The sequence below is a fragment of the Anser brachyrhynchus genome, assembly GCF_964034855.1.
Source record: "Anser brachyrhynchus genome assembly, chromosome: 3".
In the NCBI taxonomy this organism is placed as follows: domain Eukaryota; kingdom Metazoa; phylum Chordata; class Aves; order Anseriformes; family Anatidae; genus Anser; species Anser brachyrhynchus.
The window spans coordinates 5445782-5459373 of record NC_137696.1 but is presented as its reverse complement, the minus strand read 5'-3'; the positions used below and the strand labels follow the sequence as shown (position 1 = coordinate 5459373).

The 13592-nt window shown below is 46.4% G+C and overlaps 1 protein-coding gene across 2 annotated transcripts in view; it reads right to left on the bottom strand.

Moving 5' to 3' along the window:
• The window catches only part of PAK5 (p21 (RAC1) activated kinase 5), a 124024-nt gene that overhangs the window by 102010 nt on the left and 8422 nt on the right, over window positions 1-13592 (bottom strand). For both annotated transcript variants that reach the window (XM_080585540.1, XM_080585542.1), the window contains exon 2: window positions 4947-5150. The gene's annotated coding sequence lies outside the window, so the exon portion shown is untranslated. The remainder of the gene's footprint in view (window positions 1-4946; window positions 5151-13592) is intronic.

Below are 13592 nucleotides of genomic sequence, written 5' to 3'. Positions count from 1 at the left end.
AAAGGGGAATTGGTACAAGCCTGAAATTAGTTTGCTGAAGTTACCAGCGCTCATTTCCTTCCTCTGACACCAGAAGCCACCTCATGTCCTTTAGCAGTCAGAGCAAATGGGCCAGTGGCTTTGCCAAGACATCCCTCCCCTGCTTCCCCAGCAGCGTGCTGACTTAAAAATCAGCTCCAGCCTTTCCTGCGCTAACCTTGGCGGGTTAGCGACAGGACGCTCAAACCAGCACTGCAGTTTCAGAGACATTTCCCATGCGGGTTTTGATCCATCTCCTGCCTCTCGGCAGGATGCCCTCTGGCAGACAGGTAACCTGAAGAAGTAAAACTCTTGGGCTGTCTTCGCAGTCTATTTTCAAAGTAAATGAGTGTCCCATCTCAGGGAGGAGACACTGATTGGATCAAGGTGGAAAAAACAGGAAGGAGCCCACGTTGGGGCAGGGTGCTTTGAAGAGATGTGGAGTGCACGCAGGAGCAGGAAGGTGTCCGAGGGACGAGCAGGTGGTTACTTCCTTGGCACTGCTAGCCTGGCTCTTTTAAAGTTGTACTAAAATTCCCAAGGTAAAGAAGTTCCTGTCTACAACTGTAGCAAGAGAGACGATGGGTTTTTAAAGCATATGGCAGCAATAAAAAGCCTTCATCTGTCTCCCACTCCTCCCTATTAGCTGTAATTCTTGGGTAGCATTATCTCCTCTGAGCACCCTGCACGCTATACAGTTACGCTGATGGCCACGCACGAGAGATGGAAAACAACCTGCTGCAAACGGATTTCTCTAGGCTACTGCAGAAACGTGTGCAGGTTTGCCAAGACACCTTCTTCTCTCCCTGCAGCCCTTCTGCTGGTACCGTTCTGGGTCTCCTGTGAGCACAGCTGGAGGCAGCACCAGGCTGCCTGCTCTGCTTGCCTTGCTAACATCGGCCGACCTGGTTTAGAAAGCAGACCGAGACCACCGACCCCATTTGGCACACACAACGAACCAGTCCTGGTCCTCAGAGGCTTACACACCTACAGCCACATTCGGGCACTTCTCAAGCGGAGTCCCCTGGAAGCAGGCACTGGTGGCACGCACACAGAACTCACTCTGCAGCAGCGTGGCTGAACACGTGCAAAGGAGGGAAAGGGAAAAACATTGTCCCTCAATCCAGCAACAAATGGCAGAGATTGGGGATCAGATCTTTGGAGGTATTTACTGAATTCCTTTCGATATCAGGCAATGAATGCTTTAAAGAGGATCTTGGCTGAAACAGTCTGTCCAGTGCAAAATTCACACTGGAAATATTAGTGGATCAGAACAGCCCCCTGCCCCGCTGCAGTCTGTTCCTGTGATTTAAGCAAAGGGCACCGGGCTCTTGGCAGCTCTGTTATTACATTGCTTTCCTTTCTGCTGTGCTGATGTATTTACCTCATCAGTGATGTCGCTTTCAGAGGGTGGGTTCATATAGAAGAAGGAGAGGGCTTTAAGCTCACCCCCAGACAGAAGAGCATCAGGGGGGCGACAAAGGCCTGCAGGAAGGGGTCCAGAGGATCTGAAAACTGAAAGCAAAGGCATGTGCAAAGAAGACTGTTGGAACATAATAAATGGATCAAAAGCCAAGGTGATTAGCCCCCCCTGCAAGGCTGGGGCGGTGTGCCGAGGCGCCTTCAGTATTGCCCAGAGGGAATAATGGTGATAATAAGTGGCAATAACCAGGGCCAGTTGCAAAAGCCAATACAGTCCATTTCTGCTGCAGGATCTCCCAGCAGGAACATGTCTTGGCTGGCATAAAGGCTTTACTTATAATATAGCTGTACAAAAATTCCACATTATAGGGATTGGGCTTCAAAGAAATGAACAAGAGAAGTTGCACTTTGTCGGAGAAGCTGGGTTTGGCATAGCCAGCACAAACCACAGAAGTTACAGTCCCAGTCCTGGGGAACTGTCACCAAGGCAATACCTACAGGTGTCCTCGCATGCCTGCAGGCCAGCTTACCTCTGGGGAGCACAGGGATGGCCCTAACCAGCTTGTGTCTGTCACCAGGCACCTCCTCTGGCTAAAGGCTTGGTTGGTCTGTTACAGCAGAAGCACTGTGAGAGCACCAAAAGGACAGCTGCAAGCAAACCCTCCCCATTTGTCACCTGCCCAAGCCATGTTTTACACAGCTCTCACCTGGAGGAAACCCCCCATGGCTTGAATATGGAAACACTTTTGTAATGTCTTCTTTTCAGTGGGGTTTGTATATTCAACTGCCTGAGTACATCTAAGACACGGGGCAGGAAAAAGGAGCTGCAAACACGGGTGAAGACCAAGCTCAGGGCTGGCGGTGCCACACTGCCCTCTCCCGCCGTGCTCCCCAGCAGACACTAATCCAGCTGTGATTACTCTCTCTAGGATCTTTAAATCCTTCGGGGATTAAGGAGTCCCCCCTTCCCAAATGAGGGATTCCTCCCTTAATCCACTCCAGCTGGCACAGCAACGCCAGGGAAAAGCAGCGTTTTCTGGGGAGCGTGGTCCTGGCTCTTTCTGGGAATGCTGCGTCCAACTGACCATGGCTCGAGAGCCCTTCATCACTCCTGAGTCAGTCTGGCCACAGATCGCACCTCGTAGCCATGCCCCTGCTGCATCCTCTGCCAGGTGCTGTTGTGGGGTTACCTTGGGTCTTCCATCCCAGGGTATAAGCCCTGCTGAGCCTCGCTGCTCTGGAGACATCCCCTCCACACAGGATGGAGCCTTTGGGGTTTATCGTCACTGCTCAGCACCCAGCGGCTGAAGCAAGTAGAAACAAAAACTGAAGAAAAGTGCCAGCACAATAGAAATACAGTCTTATTTGTCCCTATCCTGTATTCACTTCTTAGAGGTTTTCACCAGCTTTAGCCTGTATTTCAATGGCAGCCAAACACTGTAGCAAGGGCGAGGATTTTTGACTTGATTTTCTCTCGATGGGGCTGGCTGAAAGGGTCCCCACCTGCTGGTATACGTCCCCCAGTCTGTGGGACAGCTGATGAGGGAAAAGGACATCAACAGTGCAAGGCTGTGTCACCTAAACCTACAACTTCAGTCCTCCCAGCCCCCAGGGTCATACGGCTCTAAGAAAGTCAGATTCCCTATGTAAAAAGTTATATGCATAAGAGATCTACATAAGAGTGTCTAAAATGTACACCAGGCCTATCTACACAGGAGGAAAATACCTTGACTCTTCAGGATCTAATGCCTGAAAAGAAACAACCTGTCTTCCAGCATCTGCTATCAAGAGCATCCTGAAATATACCCGCTTTTATGGTTTTGGGGTGTAACTTGGGACGGCTGGAGCACGCTGCAGCGCTTTTCCTGTCTCAGGAGCTCCCCCCAGCGTGGCAAGAGGCAGCTCCAGCTTTTCCTGCACTCCTGGGCTCACACCCACAGCAGGTTTGTGCATGCCCTTCCAGGCCCATTGCTGTTAGAGGTGCAGAAGGCAGAGGAGGGCACAGTGGATACCCCAGGACCCCCAGCTGTACTGCTTTGAGCCCCCCATTAGCAGCAGCAGTCTGCAGCCCTGGAGCAGAGCACCCTCCATCTCACTGCTGTATACCCATCTGCAGCAGCAGGGATGAGTTTTCTTTTTAATCCGTTTTCACTCTGGCATGTTCCAGCTTAGTGCGTGTGCTTTGCTGGGGGAAGGGAGGCTTCATCTGATTTGTGCCAGAGCTGGGAACAAAGACACAGAAAGCAATCGCTCCCCCCATTGCTCGGAGCCCAAGTGGGGAAGGGAGCACAGCACCAGCTGGCTTTTTTTCCTTTTTCCCCTCATTTTCCTAAGGCTTTGCCCAGCTATGTTTGCACATGGCACTAGCAGGCACTCAGAGGCAGCAGCATCGCTTTAAGCTTTGAACTGCCGTTTGCAGAAAGAAATGTTCATCCCGACAGGCTGATTGTCATGGCAACGAGAGATCCCCCTCTTCTGCGGGTACTGCTGCCGGAGAGGTGCTGCTGGGGTGGCGCGTCCCGGGGGATTCAGCCCGCGGGTGGCAGGCGTGTGGGCACCCGACTCCCCGGGGAGCATTGCTGGGGCACGACGTGTCTGTTGTGCCACAGACCCCAAGAGAAGGTGGGAATGGCTGAGTTCTGCTAGCTTTGCCATCAGGAGGTACCAAGGGGGAGGATGCCTTTGGATAATCCTAGCTAATGCCTGCGGACTTGACGAGTTGCTTGGATTTAGGTGCAGGCACGGTGACACTGCAGTCACTTGCACAGGGTTGAGGGCTAGGAGATCTGTGGCTCCAGAAAACCAGCACGCTTCCTCTTCCAGTCAACAGTGGAGAACCAAAGCAGGGTGGATCTGGTTACTCAGCTTACATTCTCTGGGAGCCCAGATACCCCTTATTTCCAGCATGGCACCTTGTCACTAAAGTTCCCTTCCTTTATCTGACCCTTTTCATTTAAAAATAAAATACACTAAAGAAACATATACACCTCTTACCGCAATAGCAGGCTGTGATATTACAATGAGGATCACAATACTCATTATTATAATTGCGTAAGTGATGGCAGTTGTGCTATTACTGATTATCGCCCTGCTTTGCATGAGCCTCCTGTTTTCTGTGCTTTCCTGTTGCATGCACACAGAGCCATATGCCAGTTTTGATCTGCAAATGTAGGATTTATAAGGTAAAATTTTGGAGATCTCAATCTATTAAGGCTATGAGGCTACTAGCTGGGACAGATTTTTTTCTCCCTTGCTGTAATGTCAATAAGGAAGCAAATGTGAATATCACCATCTACAGCAAGTGCTTCTCTCCTCAGCTACAAGCCAAAGTGTTCATCCAGCAACCCGGACCTCAATAGTCAGGAGGTGAGAGGGTGAGAAGCATTACTGAACAGCTTGAGCACGGTGCCTCCCCCTGAGAAACGCCACCTGCTGCCCCCAAGCAAGAGAAGCCCAGAGTGCATATATTAGTGACACTGGTAGCATTGCTATTAGTGTTTCGGTACCTGGATGATTCTCGAGAGAACAAGGTGCTGAGGATACAGCTCTGCTGTTTGACAGTGGCACGCAGGTATCCTTCAGAAGCTCACACAGATGGAAGCCATCGTAGTAGGCACAGTGCAGACGATGATGCGCAGACAGTACTCACTGCTCTTGGGAACTTCCATCTCAAAATTTGGGTCACTTCCCCAAGGAAGCCAGACAAGGACCTGGAAGCAAATTGAGAGCAAATGATACAGCAATGTTCTGCCAGGAAAATGTCATTAATACTGGAAAATACACAAGTACCCTGGCAATACAAAACATTAAATGAAATCAGTCACTATTTAAAGTCTACCACGGCTGTCTCTAAATAAACCCTATGGCACTGACTTCTCCCATCTAGCCGTCCTGGCAACGATGGCTACTGGCCACCAGCATTCAGCTGGAGCAGAGCTGTGGAGGATCCCCCATCCCCAGAGCTGCTCAAACCCATCAGTCAGCAGCTAACAGCCAAGATGACAAATTATGGACAAGTTAAAGAGCACAAGCATCATTTACCATAGATGCTACATTGATCACAGATGACAGAAGCTCACCTGACCCAATATAGACCCCAAAAGTCCTTTTCTTTTGAAAAAATGCTCAAAATAACATGCCATTTCTCCAGAGGACAGGCTGCTGTCATCTGTTCTTCTTTGCTGAGATCTTTGCAATGTCACTTATGGGCAAATAGTGGGAAAGAAGAGTTACATGTTCTGCTCTTGTTTTCTACCACAACTTGTATCATCATACAAAAGCTGAAATGCTGCCCATTTCACATAGGATTATTGGCTACAGTAAGATTTCAGTAATTGCAAATAAGAGCGGGATTTGGCCCACACAGTACATGTAATGGCTGGTCCCTACAATTGAAAATTAAGTGCATATCCACTGGCTTACCCACAGTAGTACAAAATAAATAGTCTAGCACAACATTCTTTGGTCTCTGTGAATTTAATATCCCAGAAATCATTTAAAGTATTTCTGGTTTTACCTACTTCGTGTTTCTCCTGAGATTCTGTGCTAATGCAGGGACAATTCAGTAAAATCCAGAGAGGTATTCACTGCATGCTACAGTGCAATCTTTTTTGTTTCCCAGGTGAACAGTTTTCAGTTTTAGACTGGTTCTTTTTCTATACGGCTCCTCAGATTTACTTTCCCTGAGCATTTTTATTCATCTTTTGAAGAGCCATTAAGATGCTGTAAGCAAGAGGGAAAGCTTTCAGGAAGACCAAAGATAAAAACTTCTCAAGAACATTTAAAGCACACAGAAAGTAAACATGAATTTCCTTGGTCTCCACTCCAAGGCTAATAAATATAGTGTCACTGTGAATGGTTAACCTTTACTGAATATATGTGATTTCTTCCTGCCTTTATAAGGCCAGCATTTAAGAATCCTGCTGCACAGAGGAAAAAATAAAGGGGCCTCTGATATGCTGCTAGCACTGTGGTTTGCTAAGCACAAGGAACTTGCAGCAGATATAGCATCTTCTCACCTTGCTGCTTTAGCTTTGAAAGAGCTGGAGTTGGAAAAGCAGGATGCTTATTACCAGTAAATAAAATGAGACAAGGCTGAGAGCTGCTGGTTAGAAAAATCAGAAGAACATGGAGACCATAAATTGGTTCAATTTGCTGATTTCAAGTGATACTACCTTTTTGCTCAATAAACCAGCGTTGAATGCAAAATATCTGATAAACTTTTTTTTCCTCTCTGTCTTTCTTTCCGAATCCAGTACAGTTAATATTATTTCATTCAACTGAATGTCACTTCTCTGCATGTTTAATTGCGTTCTTATTTCTACCCCAGAGCTACTTGACGCAAGTTGCCGGGAAAACAAAACACAACCAAAATACCCAGCCCAAGTAAATCTTATAGTTAAAGCATCAGACAATCAGGAGTCAACGTGAATAAATACACACATTTAAGCAATTACAGCTGAGTATGGGGTATGTCCTAATACTTAGTGAAGAGGCTACATTTAATTATAAATGGACATATTTAAAAGATTAATAAAGGTGAATGAACTTTTTCATTAGGTGAATGGCAAACTCAGACAAAGAATCTTGGTTTAATTTCACCTGCAACCAGAATAAAGACCACTTGCGTACAAGCCCGTTGATGAAACCAAGCCTCCTGCATCTTGGCCACTTTGAGAAATTCACCAAGGCTGCTGGAGAGCTGTGCTCACCAGCCAAGGAATTCTTACGCAGAGGGACACGGCCACTAGTTACATCCTGGGCAAAGGGCTGAAAAACCTGGTAAACTGATTTTGCCTGATTTTCAGGCAACAAAATATTATCAAGAAATTGTTCCCTAAACAATCTTTAGGGAAGACGAAAAATTCTGGAAGAAGAACCAAGACAGCCCAATTGTTTCCTTGGCTCTGCTCATGCTTTGTACGCAGCACTAAGACCAGCCTTAACAAGCATCCACTTAGTTAATGGTGGCTCTGAGTGACTTTAATTACCTACTTCCACTGATGCTCAGCTCAGTACTAGCAGGGGCAAACAGGAAAGGCACAAACTAACAGCTGGCTACGTACTGAAACACGGACTTGGAGTTGCCCCTCCAGAAAGATGACCAAGAATTAACTGAGGACAGAGTCTGAATTCAGTTTCTCTTTCAACACTGTAGGCATCCAGATCCTAGCGAATGTCAGCCATAAAGCACAATACACTAATTTAACGTAAATATGTCCTTTTCTTTGCTGGGATGCAGCAGGAGCTATTTCTGGTTACAAAAAACAGCTATCAGTGAAAATAACCCGCACCCCAAAGCAATGATGAGACGTGGAATTTATTCCACTGCACGGACCTGTTGATTAAGACCATCATTCATATCACTGAAAAATGAACTGCCATAGAGACAAACTACCCTGGAGCTTGCTCTTTCATTCTGTAGTAATCATTCCACACAACGTAATTATCTTGAAAAGTTGCTGATGACAAGGCTAAAATACAAAAATATTCAAGAGCATCTCCACGAGCAGTTTATTGATGTGGTTGCTAAGTTTTCATGGACACATAGGCTGGGAGAAGTCTTTGTCTGCTTGTCTACATTAACAATTGCTGTGCATCAGAAAATATGGGCTTGATTGTGTTAATTGCAGTTCTTTCATCTTTCAGCTTCAAGCTGCATTATAACTGACCTAGCTTAAATATGTAATGCTAAAGAGATCCAGAAACAGAGGGAGATAGATGCCACAAACCTACCCACTACCTTACGTGGTGATCCAAGAGATCCCTCCCCTGGGGCACCAAGGAAGAAGATAATCATACAGTCTACATTGGACACCAAGATAGGAACCCAGTCTCTACTGAAAGCCCTTGGAGAAAGGTGGATTTTCCAGCAGTGAAGAAGTACTTGCTCTGAACTGGCTTCTGCTGGACATGGCCTTTCTCTGATGGTAGGTTAGGAGACCAGGTTTGGAAGAGTGCCCTGCAGCCTTATGAAAGCTGAGCCTTATCAGCTGGGCCGTTTACTCGGACTGTGTAAACAGAAGCCACCAGTACTCCAGGCTGCTGCTCCTGCTGTCTCACACATTCGACTGGTGAAGGTGGAAGGCCTCTCACCATGCTGAAAAAAATCCCAGGTTCCTACCCCTGGCCTCCTTGCTAGGTCGCAGCATCTTTCATTCCCTTCCTGCTCACCTTGCTCAGTACCCTAACGTGGGAGCAGATCTCAGTACAAAAAAGGTGCCTTTATTCTTCCACAGCCTGGCTCAGGCAGGGCATGTCATCGCAGGAGTGCAAGACAGGTAGCATGTCAATGCCTGAAAACCCTCCCTTTAAAAAAAAAACAAGAGTTGGGTTAACTCTAGTAGCCTGGAAAGAAGAGAGACACAGGGACGTATTTTAGTATCGTTTGCCTGTCTCCTGCAAACAGCACGCCTTCACATGAAATTCAGGGAGTTGGGTTCAGGGAGGCAGCCTGGCTAAGCCCCTCTGGAGGTGCCAAACGCTGCTCGGGAGCTGGACCAGAAAACAGCACTCAGGAAAACACCTCTGGCAGAGCACAACTCACCCATACTGGAGCACACAGTATTTTCCAGGTGAGGTGACTGAGTTGAGGCTGGAATAGATGGCAAATGCACAGTGCTCTGGTGCCTTCTGGACGAGAAGGGTGTCCACAGGCTGGAGCAAGGCCAGCAGAGGGCTGCTGGGATGGCTGCGGACACTGCCCTGCTACACTGGAGCAGGAGCCCAGAGAGGTGAGGGATACCGCAAGGAAGATACTCACAAAGAGGATTTAAGCTACAGCCAAGCCCCCGCAAAAGCTATCGCCACGAACCCCTGATCTGGCTCTGCCAGATTGGTCTCCAAAAACGACACATTTTGTGCTGTTCAGTAACTTGGCCAGAGAGGAGGAGAGACAGGAAACGAAATCAGGTAAAACACTGGATCATTACAGGTGAAAAACCCACCTAACACACACACACATGCACCTGGCTGTTGCTGTTGAAGAGGAATTTTGTCTGGAAGACTCATCCACCATGGCTTATTAGAAGCAGAGTGCTTACTGTACCTGCTCTCTTCACTGCAGGCAGCTTCCTTTGTTTTCCTGCACAAACAAGCCTCTGTGGCAGAAGCCACTAAATATACACTATATACTGGCACACATAACTAGAGGATGTGTCAACAGGCAAGGCAATTTAATTTCAGTCACGTACCATTTTTAAACCCCTAGCACCTGACCTTCAAGAAAAAGCTCGGCTACGGTGAATGCAGAAGCACATCTGTCGTCGTGCTAGGGAGCAAAGTGGGAAGCCCAGAACTAGAGCACAGCCATTTTTAAAGTTAGCTGTTTGTATTTTTTGCTCTGCATTTAATAAGCTTCTGACTAAAGAAGATTTTCAGGGGTTCCTAAATATGGTTTCTGCTCCAGCTTATGTCAATGTGGTGTCTGAGCGCTCAAGAAAAGCCCATGTGTTTAAGTTGGAAAATCTGCATTAAAAATAAAGTTGAACTGGAAAAGGAATTTGGGAGTTGGACTCTTTTGCAGTTTTAAGAAAAGTATTTAAAGGTGTGTTTATCCAAAGAGATAGAGTTGTCATCATCCAGCACTTCCAAAGACAAAAAGATGTGATACTACTGGCATTTTCCAGCGTAGGAAGGATGCAGCAAACGGCAGGACCCAACTGATTATCCTGGGGTGCCTCCACCCTAATTGTCACTCCGACACCAAGCTCTCTGGTGGCCTCCAGCAAGTCACTTCTCCTTTCTGACCCAGTTTCCTGAGCTGCAGAAGTGGGATAATACCAACTCATTCAGGAGCTGTGATGGGAAAAGGGGTTATTTTATCTTGTAAAACATCACTTTGCCATGCAAACGTTTAACTTTAACGATGCAGTTAAAGCAGAGAAAAGCAGGATGTCTTGCATTAGGAGCCTGCAGTTCAAGCAGATGGAGCAGCCCGAGCGAGGGAAAGCAGCACTTGCCTTTCTAAGCGGTGAGGAGTAGTTCTGATGAATTATTTCATTCTTTCATCTATATATTTATTTTTCTATTTATCCCACTTAGAACCAATTGAATATTTCATGAATATGTTAAACGAACAATTCCTATGACTAATTCTGTACTTTTTCCTTACAAGTCTATCCATTTTGGTCCACTCTAAACTGACGGTTGATGACAGAACCTCAGGGAACGGCTGAGGCTGGAAAGGACCTGCTCAGATTATCTGGTCCAACTCCTCTGCTCAAACAGGCTCAACCAGGCCAGGCTGTCCAGAGGGTTTCTGAATGGCTCCACAGTGGGAGAACTTCTGGGAGCCACAGCACTGCCAGCTGTAGCAGTCTCATTGCAAATCTCCTGATAACTGGACCTGCTCTGAGCAGGAGATTGGACTAGGCGCTCACCTGAGGTTCCTTCCAACCCAAATTATTTTACAAGTCCACGACAGCCACGATCATAATTATGATGTCTTCTGTTGTAAACGAGCTTTCACAGAAGCAAGGACTCACTTAAATTCTGGCTCACTGGCCCGTGAGTCAGCCTAGGGCTGAAGTTCAGAGAAAGGGAAAATGCAGATCTACAAGTCACTGGGCTGCTGCAGGGGATGCTCCGGAAAATGCTGGGCATTCATGTTAGGGCACAGCTCAGGGCTGGGAGGGTAAGCCCAGAGCTACAGCCTGGTTGGGGGAGTGCCGGGAATCGACAATTTCTGCAAGCAACACTGCCTCAGGAACAGCTCACCTCTTAACAGGTTGGGGATCCAAGTCAGAGAAGCATTTAAGGAAAAGCAGCAACGTGCATGGTGATCTCCGCAATATCTACTGTAAAACATTACTACTGCAAGTCCCCAGTGGCTAGGAAACCCTCTGGCAAAATCTAAGAGAAGACACAAGTTTTCTACTTCTGCTGATCTATTACCCGACTTAATTAACACAGGACTTTGTTTATAACTTAAGGACCCCAAACCAACTGATAATCTTTGTGAAGGTTTCAAAGACTTCTGTAGTATACTTTAAAAAAAATAAGAAATTATGTGCATTTAACTCAAACAAATATTCTAGCTGAAAAGGTCAGTGCTTACGAGTAAACAAATTAATGAATTAATGCCATCAGTGGAATATGTTTGACCTCGCGATGTGTGTGCCCCATCATGCAGCCTTTAATTATGTGCCCACAGCGTGTTTTTCAGACAGACATCGAGGGCTGTGTCTTTAAGTCACTCCTAGTGGAGCCACGCGCGTGTCACCAACACACCCTGTCCATACATTACAGCTTGCTACTGTACTGCTCTTTATTAATTGCCTCGTTCGTTTTCTCCTCTGCTCCCACTCAGCTCAGTTAATGGGCTACAAGTGAGCAATATCGAACAGTGAGCGAGAAGCCTCAAGTAAAAGAAATGAAATTTGCCTTCAGGAAAAAAAAAAACAAATGGAAGAGGAGCAGAGCATCTAACAAGGTATATAAATCAGTAGGCCAGCTATTTCTCGAGTTGCAGTGGAACACCTGTGATGTTCATATCTGCCCAAGCTGACAGCTTTTTTCTTTAGATTCACGTCCAGAACAGCAAAGTGTGTCAAACAGCAAAGGACATTCATATACCTCTGTTAATATGCAGCTTGGACCTTTCTGGGGAGTCAGAAAAGACTGAGTGGCCAGATAAGAAGCGAAGGAATTGTTTTATTACCATCAACTATTGCCACTGGTACCAAAATGGAAAAGAGAATGCATTAGGAGCTCACTATTTTTACTTCCCTTTAAGAAGTCTGAAGGGTGAAGTAAAAATCATAACAGAGCACTGCGAGATATAAATACTTGAGAATAGGCTCGTTTCTTAGCATACAATTTCTCTGGACTAACTGAACTGGGATCAAAAACATATTTTATTTTCTAGCAGAAAAAAAAAACAGAAAGAAACATCAAGTTTATTCTCACTCCCCCTCCATTCTTTCCCCTCTTTTTTGAGTCTCTCTCTTTTTCATTAGCAGTATGAAAAAAGGAAAAGTGAAAGAAGGAAAAGCAAACAAGAAGGGAACAAAGCAAGCATTGTAATTCCTGCATTTGGGAACAAAACAGTGCTTTGTAGCTTGAAGAAAACAACAGAAATCTGAATTTTTAGAGTCCATTTTTTCCTTTCATTGAGAAATACAAATCAATTTCCTACCCAGTAAAAATGAATTTCCTGATCACCTCTCATGCAGGTGTGATGCTTTGCACTAAGGATTTCAATCAAACAGGAGGAAAGAGAAGCAGCTTCAATAAGAGTTATGTCCTGACAGCTCCCCAAAGCTACTGGATCACCTGGACAAAGCTGCTGACCACTGAAGTGTCCCCGAGTGCTCTCACTGCTCCTGTCAGCTCTCAGCTCTGCAACCTTCCCAAGTGCAGCCCAAATCAGGAAAATGAAACTTTACCTCTGCTCCCTCAGCAGAATGAGCCCAAAACTTAGGAATGACATTGTAAGACCAATACAGTTTAACATAGTTGAAGTATTTACTTGGTACTCCCTTTTCAGAGAGGGGTGAAAACAGGCCAAGCAGAGCACTGAGCCCAGCTCAACCAGCACGCTGTGCAAGCAGGACAAACCTGCCCTGTAGCAACGGTGCTGAGTTACAAGGGCAAGCAGCCCCTGGACTCGTGCTTACCAGCTCCATTTTCTCCCGCCTCGAGACGCCCACTGAATGGGCACCGTACTGCAGGCAGCAAAAGGATGACCAAAGTAAGACCACACCAGCCTGAAGCCTTGGGCCCAGCAATGGACTTGAAGCTGCTTGGTGGCACTGCAAAGAACGTGGATTTTAAGAGAAGCATCGCTTTTTGTTGCTCAGTTAGCAGCACCATGAATGCGATGGTGGTATCAACAGAAAACCAGAGCTTTAGGATCCATTTAGAAAAGCCTTAAGCTAAGTCTCAGTCATTATACAGAGGCTAACTGCACTCTCAAGGTTTTTAAAATGATAGAGCTCCCTATAGCAGGCATTTTGAACTGCATAGCCAAATCAAGCCACAGTCAAAAGGGAGGGAACCTCCACAACAAAGGCATCCCCTTTTCTGGGGGATGAGCAATCCTCAAGTACAGGCTCATCCGATCTTCCCAAGGTGTTTATGTCCATAAGAAACAGCAAAAGCAGAACCCCGTTCTCCCACAAGAACAGTTCCTAGACACCCCACAAGAAGAG